A 13,581-nucleotide genomic window follows, 5' to 3' on the forward strand; every position below is an offset into this window, starting at 1 on the left:
TGCATCATGTCAATGTTACTTACTTACAGCAGTGTGGTGTGCAGCCTTATTTAGACAAGGAATCTTCCCGTAATCTGCAGTCTGGTGGGTGACATGTTGTCACAATTTGCAACTGATAATAAAAGACACTAATTTGATTCAGCATTTTAAGCGTTAATGTTAATTTAAATACCTTGTCATTAGCAAAAAGCACTGAATCTGACATGGGATTAGTGAGGTATAAAGGAATTTGACAGCATTGAAGTCTAATGGTAAAATAATACAGCCTTTCTGTAGTTACTGGGAGACCATATATGTTAAATATATTGATTAGTGTCACATAACTCACATGGAAGGATTATTGTGTGACATCTGTCACATTTAAATTTTGTTTGAACAATGTAATTATATTTCACTGACCAAATCATACTCTTGGCTAAATCAATACAACATGACATTCATAACTTCTCCGTAATCATGCATTTTTCTATTAATTTATGAAAAAGCAAACATTTCTTAGAATTATTGGTTTAAAATGGATTTTGCATATTTGCACAATATTTGTGGCTTAAACATATTTTGCTCCTTTTAAAAACAGAGAAAAGCATGGAATGAGAAAAGGCATTTTGTTCGATTGAGCCCACATCTGTCACAAACTCTGTAAGATACCACAAAATTGATGCTGAACTGTGGATTTATCCATTATGGAAAATCAATCATTTTTCTCTTTGACCCTGAAGTTTGCTGAAGAGAACTGCGATGGTAGAGTTCTTTTGGTTCTCTTTTTTAAAGATGGTTCTGACTATCTCTCCACATCTCCACAGTCAAATTAATCTGAATTTAATCCAGCAGACGTTCAGCAGCTGGGGCTTTGGCAGATTCCAACCACCACCACCACCTTCAGTGACACTCGACAATGGGGGTTAGAACATACATCCACAGCTTAGACTTTTTGGAAGAGAGATTTTGCAAATCAAAGAAAACTGGCCGCAGCAAGGATAAGAACACAAGTTGCTTGACTGGAATCAGACTGTACAATAATTAGAGAGTGAGGTCACATGGAGTGTGGTTGAAAACATATTGGATTTACGTACAGAAGACACAGTGAGTTGATTCTTACATTTAATTTTTGGTTGAAGTGTCAGCTGTGGCATGTTCCATGGAGGGTAGGTTTGGAATGGTAGGCCTAACATACGATGAACAGTTGAGGATCCTGGGATTGTATTCATTAGAGTTGAGGAGGTTGAAGGAAGATCCAATAGAAATTTACAAGATAATACATGGCTTAGATAGGGTGGATACTGGGAAGTTGCTTCCTTTAGGTGGAGAGACTAGGACCCATGGGCACAGCCTTAGAATTGGAGGGGGTAAATTTAGAATGGAAATGAGGAGACATTTCTTCAGCCAGAGAATGGTGGCCCTGTGGAATTCATTGCCGCGGAGTGCAGTTGAGGCCGGGACATTAAATGTCTTCAAGGCAGAGATTGATAAATTCTTAATCTCACAGGGAATTAAGGGCTACAGGGAGAGTGCAGGTAAGTGGAGTTGAAATGCCCATCAGTTATGATTAAATGGTGAAGTGAACTCCATGGGCCGAATGATCTTATTTCCACTCCGATATCTTATGGTCCTTTAGGTTTTTTGCCGCAAAGTGCAATAATATCACTCTATGTATTTTGCCAAACTTGTCTCATTAGCTACCTACCCTGGTCAATGGCATCCAATTAGCCAAGTACTAGACCCACACTACCATTTGGCAGTCCCAGAACAACTCACCACTTACCTCATATCTGCTGAAAGATTGTCATCCCTGGCACTTTCACCATATTTAAAAGTCAGCTGTTCACCCAGACCAGCATGGCAATCCACCATTGCCTCTCACCAGCAGCAGAATGGTACTACAGACTCCTCACAGCACATAGCTGGCATGGTCAACATTTCCTCACACATACAATCCCATTATATTGCCCGAGTCACAGCTTAACCCTATGGTCAGATAGCTTACCTGTCCCCAGCTAGATCCCATCCGAACATTCTCTCCTAGTCACCATTCCTCTGTCCCCAGTACCCACTGGATGTTTGTTTCTTGCCACTGTCCAGTAAGGGAACAAGCGATTGGAAAATTCCAAAGAAAAACTTTTATTTACAAGCAGGAAGACCAAATGCAAACAAAATGAATAGTGGTTGCAGTTGGCAGCCAAAACGCAAATCAAATGTTCATATGATGACCAATTATTAATTGACAGTCCGTAAGAGTGTGCTCCACGCAGCTATCATCTACTGGGACCTGTGTGGCTTAAAGCACTCAATGCAGCTGAGTCCATCCATGCATAAGGAGAGTTTCCTCTTCCACAACATCCACTCCCTCCTCATTGAAAAGCTGCTTGGTTGTAGCAGTAGAAGTGTTTCATCAATTGCCCTATTGTCTGCTCCTCTATGGCATTGGTCAAAGTGTAAGTGACATTGTATCTGAACCCTGCATTAGTCAGGCAATTGTGTAATGTTGCCACAAGCTATAGACACTGTGGGTATCCTTTGTCCCTTGGTAACCAGACTCGGAAGAATGTAGCTGGACACTCAAACACACCAACTGCACAAGCATACTCCAGGATGTCATGACAGCTGCCAGGTTAGTGGGTGCACACCTCCAGAAAATGGTGATGGTGATTACAGATCACCTGAACATTAACCAAATGGAATGCCTTCCTACTGATGAATTCTGAAGCCTCGAGATATTGCTCTCTCAGTGTCATGGTGCTCAGTCAATGGCACATTGCCCGTGGGGGAAGCCAGGTATGGGTCCCCAAATCTTACTGGCTGGACTGAAGCACTGACCTCATCATGGGGGATTGAAAATTTCCAAAGTTGCACGACCCCTGAGAGAAAATAATTTCCCTCATCGCAATCCTTCACCCATTAAAACTGTGTGCCTGACTTCTGGATAACCCCCTTTTCCACATGCACATTCTCAAGGCCATTCAGGATCTTATAAACTCCAATCATGTCATCCTGCTCCTCAGAACGCTAGTGAAAACAAGGCCAGTGTGTACAATCTTCTCTCAGGAGGCAACCCATTCAGTCCAGGAATCAATCCAATAAACCTTTTCCAGACTGCCTCCTATTTGTTTATATATTTTCTTAAATAAGGAGATAAAAACTGGACACAGTGATTAAGATGTAGTCTCAACAATGTCCTGGATCACTCAAACATAATATTCTTACTTTTATGTTCAATTCCTCTTCTAATAAAGGGCAATATCCCATTCATTTTTCTGATGATATACTGAACCTCCATAGTAACCTTTAGTGACTCAGAATAGCTAGATCCCTCCACTCCTGGAAGTTCTGCAATCATTCTAAATTTAAGTAATATTCTGTTTTATTTCTCATTCTTCTTGCCAAAGTGCCATGTTTCCTCTGGTGCTCCAGTTTTCTCCCACAGTCCAAAGCTGTGCTAAATTGCCATAGTGTTCAGAGATGTGTAGGTTGGGTATGTTAGCGGCAGGGTTACTGTAATGGAGTCTGGGTGGTGCGTCTGGGTGGGATGCTCTTCGGAGTATCGATTTGAACTCGACAGGCTGAATGGTCTTCTTCCACACTGTAAGGATCCTATGAAGTGACACAAAAAAAGCAGGACCCCCTCACACTTTTATTGGAGGTTGATGTGGAAGGAGCACAAGTGATGGTTTTCGGCAAAGAAAAGAACATGAGATTCACCACCTGAGGGATTGCGTGATTACCTTTGCAATTATCATTATGGGTATTTTTGTCAATAATAACAGAATCCTGTAATACTTTACACATCTCAGTCGAATATGGTGTTGAATGATCGAGTCAATTATCCACCATTTATGTGGGAGTCTGTGTGTCTTGGATTCAAGAAAGTGGACTTAAGCACTGTACAATGGGATTGATCAGGGTGAGAAATGAGTCATACTTTTAATGAGGATTAAGGCATCAAACATTGATGTGAAATTATGGCTGAGCAAATAGTTGCTGCAGCAATGTTGTGGTGAATGGGAGACAAGATGTTTGGATTTTGAAAAAGCAGGTGTAATTGGATAGAAGAACTTTTGCAAGTGTAAGTCCCGAAGGAAGTAAGTTCTGGAAGTGGAAAGGGGGGTGAGTTGAGACTAATGTAAAATTGATAGTTGATCAAATTTGTGATTGTCCTATTGGGAGTAATGAGGACACAGAAAACGACAAAGTTTATGGGTTGGCTGAGATTATATGCTGGATATTTGAGTGAGGGAGCAAGGGTAAGGGAGCGAGCATGATAGGATGATATCATCAAGGAAGAGTAATGGGCTTGAAGTAAAGTTTGAGGGAGGAAAGTAGTGGTAATATCACAGTGAGAAAACTGTCAAGGGTTAAAAAAGGACTTAGATGTATAAAATGCCTTTGAATCCACAAGGCATTCCAATGCAATTTACCAAAAACTCTTGAAGTTTATTCACTATTTTAACAAAGGAAATTTGTGTACTGCACAGCTCCCACACCAATATGAAATTGACCAGATATTCTGTGTTTGTTTATATTGTTGATTGAAGATGAATTATTGAAAGCTTATTTTAAATAAACATGAGATCTCTTGCATATGCCTGTAAGTGCAGAATGGACCTCAGTTTAAAGTTTGACTGAAAACAGTTAGTGCTCTCTCAGCACAACATTGAAGCTTTAGAGTTTTAGGCTAAGGTTTTGAATGGATATAAGTCCACAACTTAAGGAATCAAAGGTAAGTGTGCTATTGATTGAACCGTTATTGCATGGAGAGCGAAGGTTGTCAAGATTTCATTCTAAACTTCATCTCAAGATTTTTTATGGTCAAGTGAGTACTTTTGAGCAGTAAAATTTGTATAGCAAAGTCCTACGAACAGCAATGTGATAGCAGCCAGATCATTTATTTTTTGTGATATTAAGTGTGGGCCAAGATACTGCTCTAGCTATGTACGTAAGTCTCTGAATTGAGACTTGATCCTCCAAGCTTTATACCTACAGAAAATTCTTAACGGACTAAAGTGCAAATCTGCAATTCTATTAAACACATTTTCTAATATTATTTGTTCATGCAATGAGGCCATTGCAGCCCATCATTGAAAAATAGTTAAAGTCCACAACATTGCTGTAGGACTTGAATCATACATGGGCCAGAGCAGTTAGAGATGACAGATATTCTTCTCCAAAGCTCATTAGTGATCGAGATAGGTTTTTATTACAAATTCATGAGATTGTTTCATGGTTACTATTACTTTGACTAGATTTCAATTCCAGATTTTTGTTAATTTAAATTTACAATGAGAATTATATGTAATTACATGGAGGTATAACATTAATATATTCAGCAATAACTGAAAGTTTGGCTTTATGTACTATGTCTGATATTCCGATCTTAGAAAATTGTAACCTCCCTCCTGTTGTGTTTTGTTCTGTTTATTTGGATCAAATATTCAAGCTTTGATGCTCAAAACACAGCATTTAGTGTACCCATGACATACACATTTTAGAACTACTCAGCCCAATTCTTAAGTGTATGCAAAACAATTGTTACTTTTATGAAGTATCGACTTTTGATAAGGTACTGAATTGCCCATAATAATGTATTAAATAAGTTCTCTGATTCAGTTTTTGCATCTAACATCTAAACTGAACAAAAATAAAATTTGAAATGTTTTGGCCCATTCTGACATAAATCATGGAATAGAGATAAACATGGCACTTCAGGGTTTGTCAAAACAGAGGATTCTACTCTGGATTGTTGTAATAACTCAGCAGCACCTCAAGAGAGTCCAACTAGCTAACTGCGTGCTAACTTTTCCACTTATAAGCACTGTTCTTTTTAAATTAGCATACATATTGGGGTAATAAAGAATTCATGAGATTATAATTATGATTTGATATTCCTGAAGGTTAGTTCAACGAGCCAAAAATGTCTTATTGTGAGAGGTGAAGACAGCATTGCAGGAGTTTGGTTGCAGATCAAATTAGTCTGCATGTAATTCTCTAAAATCAGATGCACAGCCATAGCTTGTTATCAAAAAATCATCCCTTGCTGCGTGCTACCCATTACCTGAATGTTTGTTCACAGTGAGCCTCAGCTGGATTTTGTGTCCTGTTATCAGATTCCTGACAGATTTATTATTCAGTGTGTCATTTATCAGTTATTCCATTAATAGTTTCTATTATGAACACCGTGATGTGATGGAGCTGGTGCAGATGGTGCTTGCGATGCTGCTTACAGCTGTCACTGTTAAACCAGTGAGAATTAATAATGATTGACATCTCATATGCAAATCAACATAGGACAAGTGCCAGGTTGCTTGTAAAAAAACAGAATTTAGAGAAAGGATGAAAAACCTTTGCGCATTTTTACAACATTAGAAGCATGTATTTAAACCATTTAATATACTTCAGGTATCCATTAGTATTTAGCTGAAGTACATTAAACAATTAATTTCAATTTAATATATTGTTATGGCTTATTCAATAATAGATATTCTATGAACCACACAGCTACTGGCCTATATCCAAATTCTTTAGGCTTGACAATCATAGTTTGATGTTATGAAAATGCTAACATTTAAGAATCAGATTATTTTCCTTGCCACATTAACCTATCTACTTTCATCAAATGAGCTTGCACCCTGTTAAAGTAATAATCAGTGTTGTCTCATATGACTTTGTATGTCCTGCATTAACATCTGCACAATAACACTACTAGTCATAAATCCCTGGGATTATATGACAATTGAGATAATATACTGTCAGTTAAAAACAGCTAATAAAGAATTTTTATTGAAAATCTTTGCCCTATTTCTGAGTATCTTTAAAGCATTTAATTCAATCTGTCTACTAATAATCAACGTTATAAGTATTCAGCTTTAAGCTCAGTTATATAGTGTTCTGCATCAGCAAAGATAACAAACTTTACCTGCAGGCATGGCTCAGGACTTTGCCTGCATTTCATTATTCAGAAACAAATCAGTGAAAACTTGCTTCCTTTGGAATGAATTAAGTCCTGAACTCAACCATCAACAGAATTGCCATCAATTATCTAAATATACTCTTGCATGCATATTCTATGTTTTTTTCCAAGTGTTATTAGGGAAACTACTGTCAATAATTTTGTGGGGAGTTTCCATACTTGAGTTAATATAATGTAAAATCAACCATATGGATAACAAACAGATCTTGTTATTTCTTTCAACGGCAGCTGGAATTGGTGACTGCACCATCACTTATTGCCCATCCCTTAATAAGGTGGTGACCTGCCTTCCTGAACAAGTGTAGTCTGTGTGGTGGATGTATATTAAAAATAGACTTTAGTTCTAAATCAGGATGATGTGTGATGATGTGGTCCAACAAATCTGTGCTGGTCAGAAACAAACAACAAACAATTCTAATCCCATTTTCCAGCACTTGGTCCATAGCCTGGTATACCTTGGCATTGCAAGTGTACGTTTAAATACTTCTTAAATATTATGAGTGTTTCTGCCTCTACTACCTTTAGAGACAGTGAGTCCCAGATTCCCAGTACCCTCTGGGTGAAAAACAGTTTCTCACAGTGCCTCTAAACCTCCTGCCCCTTACCTCAAATCTATGCCCCCTAGTCATTGATCCCTCACTAAGGGGAAATGTTCCTATCTATGCTCTCACAATTTTAAATATTTCAATCTCAGCCCCTTAATTTCCTGTGCTCCAAAGAAAACGACACCAGTCTGTCCAATATCTCTTTGTTACTAAAACTCTCCAGTCCAGGCAACATCCTCGAAAATTTCCTCTGTACTCTCTCCAGTGCAATCATATCCCTCCTACAATGTGGATTACAGAATTGCACATAATACTCTAGCTGTGGCCTAACCAACATTTTATACAGTTCTAGCATAACCTACCTGCTATTCAATTCAATGTCTCTTAACCAATTTATCCACCTGTTCTGTGATCTTAAGGGAATAATAGACATGCACATATGTCCCTCTGATTTTTGGTGTTCCCCAGGGTCCTACTGTTCATCTTGTTGTCTTTTCCCTGTCCAAATACACCACCTCACACTTATCCATATTTATTTCCATTTGCTACTGATCAGCCCACCTGACCAGCCCACGTATATCATCCTGTAATGTAAAGTTATCCTCGTCCCTACTTAGCACACTCTAATTTTCATACCATGTACAAACTTAGTGCTCAAGCCTCCTACATTCAAGTCTAAATCATTTATATGTAGCACAAATGACAAACCCTTCAGCACTGTTCCCATCAGCACTACAGGTTCCCAGTCACAAAAACACCCCTCACCCTCTGCTTCTGGCCACTCAACCAATTCTGGATCCAATTAGCCAAATCTCCTTGAATCTCATGGGCTGTTACCTCTGCTATCTGTCTTCCATGCAAACCGCATTAAACAACTTGCTAAAGTCTAAGAAGACTATGTAAAACATATTGCCATTACACACCTGATCATCACTTCAAAAGAGCCAATTAGTTGGTCAAGCATGACTTCCCCTTTACAAAACCATTCTGACTGACCTTGATCCATCCCTGTTTCTCCAGGCACAGATTAATTCTGTCTTTCAGAATTGCTTTCAAATGCTTCTCCACCATCACAGTTAGACTTACTGGTCTATAGTTCCTTGATTTATCCTCCCTCCCTTGTCAGATAATATTGGCTATCCTCTAATCCTTTGGCACCTTTTCTGTGGCCTGGGACAAATCTCTGCTTTGGCCGATTTGGTATCAACACAGCAACAGTCTTGCTTTTGCATGTGACAAATAATTTTTAAAAATCACTATTAAGATGATACCAGCAGACCATTTAACAGATTATTAGATTAGATTAGATTAGATTACTTACAGTGTGGAAACAGGCCCTTCGGCCCAACAAGTCCACACCAACCCACCGAAACGCAACCCACCAGACCCATTATATAATCAGGCAAAGTCAATATGGTGGTATGAAAGGGAAATCATATTTCACTAATTTATTTTAATTCTTTGAAATGGTTACAAGGAAGGTGGATAAAAGTTAGGGTGTAGACTGGTCGATGGATTTCCAAAAGGCAATAAGGACTCATTCTGTAGGCGGTAACATATTAATATACAAGAGGATTTGTTATTACACAGGGAGTAGAGACTAATGACAATGGAGTCATTTTAGAGTTGGCAATCTATAAATTATGGAAGATTGGTGCTTTGCCTCAACTACGTACAACCAATATGGGTGGGTTTTAATACATCTGCACAGGTGCTTGTCACAATCGCACCTGGAGTATTGTGTACAGTTTTAGTCTACCAATTGAGAAAATGCATTCAGAATAACATTAGAAACAATTAAGTGAATGATGAAGAGGTTAACTTATGTAGAATGACTGAGCAGGTTGGTCTAAACTCTTTGGATATTTAAGAATGAGAGGTGAAACATAGAAAATCCTGAAGGGATTGTATAGAGTGGACATTCAGAAGATGTTTTCCCTTATGTGAGGTTCTATAAATAGTGGACACAATTTAGAAATTAGAGGTATCACATTTTGAAGAGATTAGGAGAATTTTCTATCTGTCAAAGTGTTGTTAATTTGTGTTATTCTCCTGTCCAGTGGGCATTGGAAGCAGTATCATTGAGTATATTCATGGTATCGCTAGATGAAATTACCATGGACAAGGAAGTCAAAGGTTATGAGGCATAGTCAGAGAGATGAAGGTGAGGCCACAGCCAGATCAGCTATAACCTCTAGAATGGCGAAGTGAGCTCGAGGGGCTAAGCAGCTTATTAATGTTCCTAATTCTTGTGTTCTTGTGACATCCTGCATTTATCCCTCCATTTTGACTCATACTTAGTCTTTGCTTTAGCCAATTTGCTTTTCATATAACAACCTCCCCAGTATCCACAACATCAAGGCACTGGTCACGCATGAATATTTTTGATGGGCAGGCCACATATATCCGCATGCCTGACACAAGGCTCCCTGAAAAATGTGCTCTACTTTGAGCTCCACCATGGTAAGTGATCACTAGGAAGGCAGAGGGAACACGGCACACTCACTCTGAAAGCCTCCTTCAACAAATGCAACATCCCCACTGTCACATGCGAATCGCTTGCCAAGCGCAAGCTGCAGAAAGACTGCACATAATCCAGAACAACCCACTTCTTTGAACACGACCTGTCCCATTCGGGCAGAGTCTGTGCCTCCAAACTGGAATAATCAGCCACCACAGAACTCCCCTCAGTAAAATTTGTAGGCTATAAATTTCCAACTCCTGGTCATTCTTGCCTTCATCTGAAATAAGATACAAATTTTTATTAGATTCCCTAGAGTATGAAAACAGGCCCTTCGACTCAACAACTGCATACCAACCCTCTGAAGAGTAACCCGTTCCTATATTTACCTTTGACTCATACACCTAACACTATGGGCAACTTAGCATGGCCAATTCACCTTTGGACAGTGGGAGGAAACCCACACAGTCACAGGGAGAATGTGCAAACACAGTCAGTCACCCGAGGCAGGAATTGAACCCGGGTCCCTGGTGCTGTGAGGCAGCAGTGCTAACCACTGAGCCACCGTGCCTCCTTTGCAAAGGTCCCCTCCTGTCATAATACAAGCTAATGATGTTAAGATAATAATAAGTACAGTCCCTTTTTATGTGCCTTTGCTAAAGCAGATTGAGCAAATAGAGGATTGGTTGCATTATGATCTTTGCCAGAAGGATGTCGAGCTATCTGCTTGTACTTCCATTGCTTCCTGCCTCTAAAATAGATTCTTGTCTCACTTACCACATTGGGGAGTGGGAGTGGGGAGGCTGTGAGGAAATCAAGAGTTTTGCCAGCTGGCATTACCGGTAGTACACTCTGTAACATTCCTACTGCTAAAACTGCTGTTGCCCAGCTCCCTTGGCTGCAATAAGGCACCCATATGGGTGAAGTTGAAGGTTGGTTTTACACCTCCCTGAATATTATCATCCATTGATTTTAATGGAAAAGAAAATCATGTAAGCTGTCAAGCTAGCATTCAATTCTATTTCTGAGTTACATTTAAAAAAACTCATTGAGGTCTAAAAATGACCTTCCATCTGATCCCATTGGGGGATCTGGGTTAAAATTACTTCATACGTCTTTGAAGTCTATATCTCTCTGTGAGTGATGAGAACGTACTAGAAATCAATGGGTAAAACACACAGAGAGTCGACAAGCATAGATATGATAAAATACAAGTGGCTGCAAGACAAGCTCAAATGATAAGACAGTGCAAAGACTTCAGCTGCCAATCATTCTTTTCTACACACTGCAATATTAGATCTTAGAATACATCAATATTGTGAGTAAAAGTCTTCTTATTCCCATTCATAGTCACATAGATTTGTCTCTCTTATTGATTGAGAAGATAATGATCCTCTCAAATTTTCACAATAGAGGCTACAAAGTGATCTATAAGATAAAAATGTGGCATTATGCAACATTGTTTTCTTAACAGTAGACATACCTTCTGATCAAAGTTATTTGAAATGGGTCAACACAATTGTTTAATGATCTCTGCTGATAATCATTTTATATAACAAGTTTCACATCAAAGCAGTCCCTTCTTTGATTTGAAACTTTAAGAAACAGAGTGGGTCAGTAAGAACTTACAAAAATCTTTATACTTGGCAGTTGCAGCCTCTTTAGGGAACATGGATATATTTGAGACAGTTCTGCTTTGAGGTTGCATTTTCCATTTTGCCTGATAAAATGCAAGAAACGTTCATCATGGAGTCATAGAGTCATACAGATGTACAGCATGGAAACAGATCCTTTGGTCCAACGCATCTATGCTGACCAGATATCCCAACCTAATCTCATCCCACTTGTCAGCACTTGGACCATATCTCTCTAAACCCTTCCTATTCATATACCGATCCAGATGCCTTTTAAATGTTGCAATTGTACCAGCCTCCACCACTTCCTCTGGTAGCTCATGCACTACCCTCTGTGTGAAAAAGTTAACCCTTAGGTCCCTTTTATATATTTCCCCTTTCAGCCTAAACCTATGGCATCTAGTTCTGGACTCCCCCACCACAGGGAAAAGACTTTGTCTATTTACCCTATCCATGTCCCCATGACTTGGCTACAGAATTCAGGAATATTATCTGAAGGAGGTAGGAAATCACAGTGTTGACTGCAAAAAGACCCCACCAAGCAGTACAGAGATTCAGGATTATTATTTTGAGGCAATTAAGGTATTCAAAGGAAATTAGTACAGCTTCTCTGTCATGCCGAACTGAAAATTGTATTAGAACAAATTGCAACATTGCTATATTGAACACTGTAAAAGCACATAAAATATACAAAATAAAACATCATTTAATTATTGCAAGATTAAAAGCTTTCAAGTCAGGAATACAGCTGCATTTAGACACTACAAAAATTAAAACAGCTTTAATAGAAGAAGAAAATAATCAGATTAAGAAGACCTGGAAGGAGAATAATACTACCACAGAGATTTGGTCTCAGAGATGAGCCAAACAACACAGGATTGTACACCTTGGAGAAAGGAATTGTTAAGATACAGAATCACTTCAAATTTAAACTAGAAATTCAATTGAAATTGGTCAGTAAGCACAATAGTAATTATGGACATTTTTAAAAAATCTTCTAATGTGATATGTTTATTTTTTAATTTTATGAACAATTAATAAAAATGACTTTTAAAATGATGCCAAGCACCACAACTAACTAAGAATGTGATTTTTTTTTTCCTGTCTCAGTTAAAATCACAGCACCAGGGTCCCAGATTCGATTCCAGCCTTGGGCGACTGTCTGTGTCAAAGGAAATTCTCCCCGTTTGTACATTCTTCCGGTGTCTGCGTGGGTTTCCTCTGGGTGCTCCGGTTTCCTCCTACAGTCCAAAGGTGTGCAGGTCAGGTGAATTGGCCGTGCTAAATTGCCAATAGTGTAAGGTGCATTAGTCAGAGGGAAATGGGTCTGGGTGGGTTACTCTTCGGAGGGTCTGTGTGGTCTGGTTGGGCTGAAGGGCCTGTTTCTACACTGTAGGGAATCTAATCAAAAATAGCAGAGAGAGAAATCAAGAGAGAGAGACTACATTCTAAATCTTGATCACCAAGAAAGTGGTTTGGGACTGGTTCTGAGCTAGGGAGTAATGTTTAACTAATACTGACCTGTTCACCTCTATTGTTGCACACTCTGAGCTACTCGAGGTGGAATTCATAAGAAGGTGAGAGTCAGAATAATGTTCCTTTTCAGGCTTGGACAGAAATTGCTGGGAAAACTCAGCAGATCTGGCAACATCTATGGGGAGAAAACAGAGTTAACACTTCAGATCCAGTGATCCTTCTTTAGAACACATTCTAGCATTAAATAGTAGTAGATTCAGAAAGGAATATAATAAGTTTGGGACTATACAAGATTAATATTTTAACAAAATTTAAACCTAATTAGCTATATCAGACATGGCATTATGGGTGATGTGTTGTTCTTATATGATACGGATTCCATTGTGAGCCACACTGACATCTGCAGTAAGTGTCTGCAGCTTGAGAAACTTTGGCTTCGAGTTGCTGAGCTGAAATCCAAGCTTCAGACACTGTGGTACATGTAGGAATTACCTTGACACTATG

The sequence above is a fragment of the Chiloscyllium plagiosum genome, unplaced genomic scaffold, assembly GCF_037043375.1.
Source record: "Chiloscyllium plagiosum isolate Xiang-an unplaced genomic scaffold, Cpla_swu_hap1 HiC_scaffold_8, whole genome shotgun sequence".
In the NCBI taxonomy this organism is placed as follows: domain Eukaryota; kingdom Metazoa; phylum Chordata; class Chondrichthyes; order Orectolobiformes; family Hemiscylliidae; genus Chiloscyllium; species Chiloscyllium plagiosum.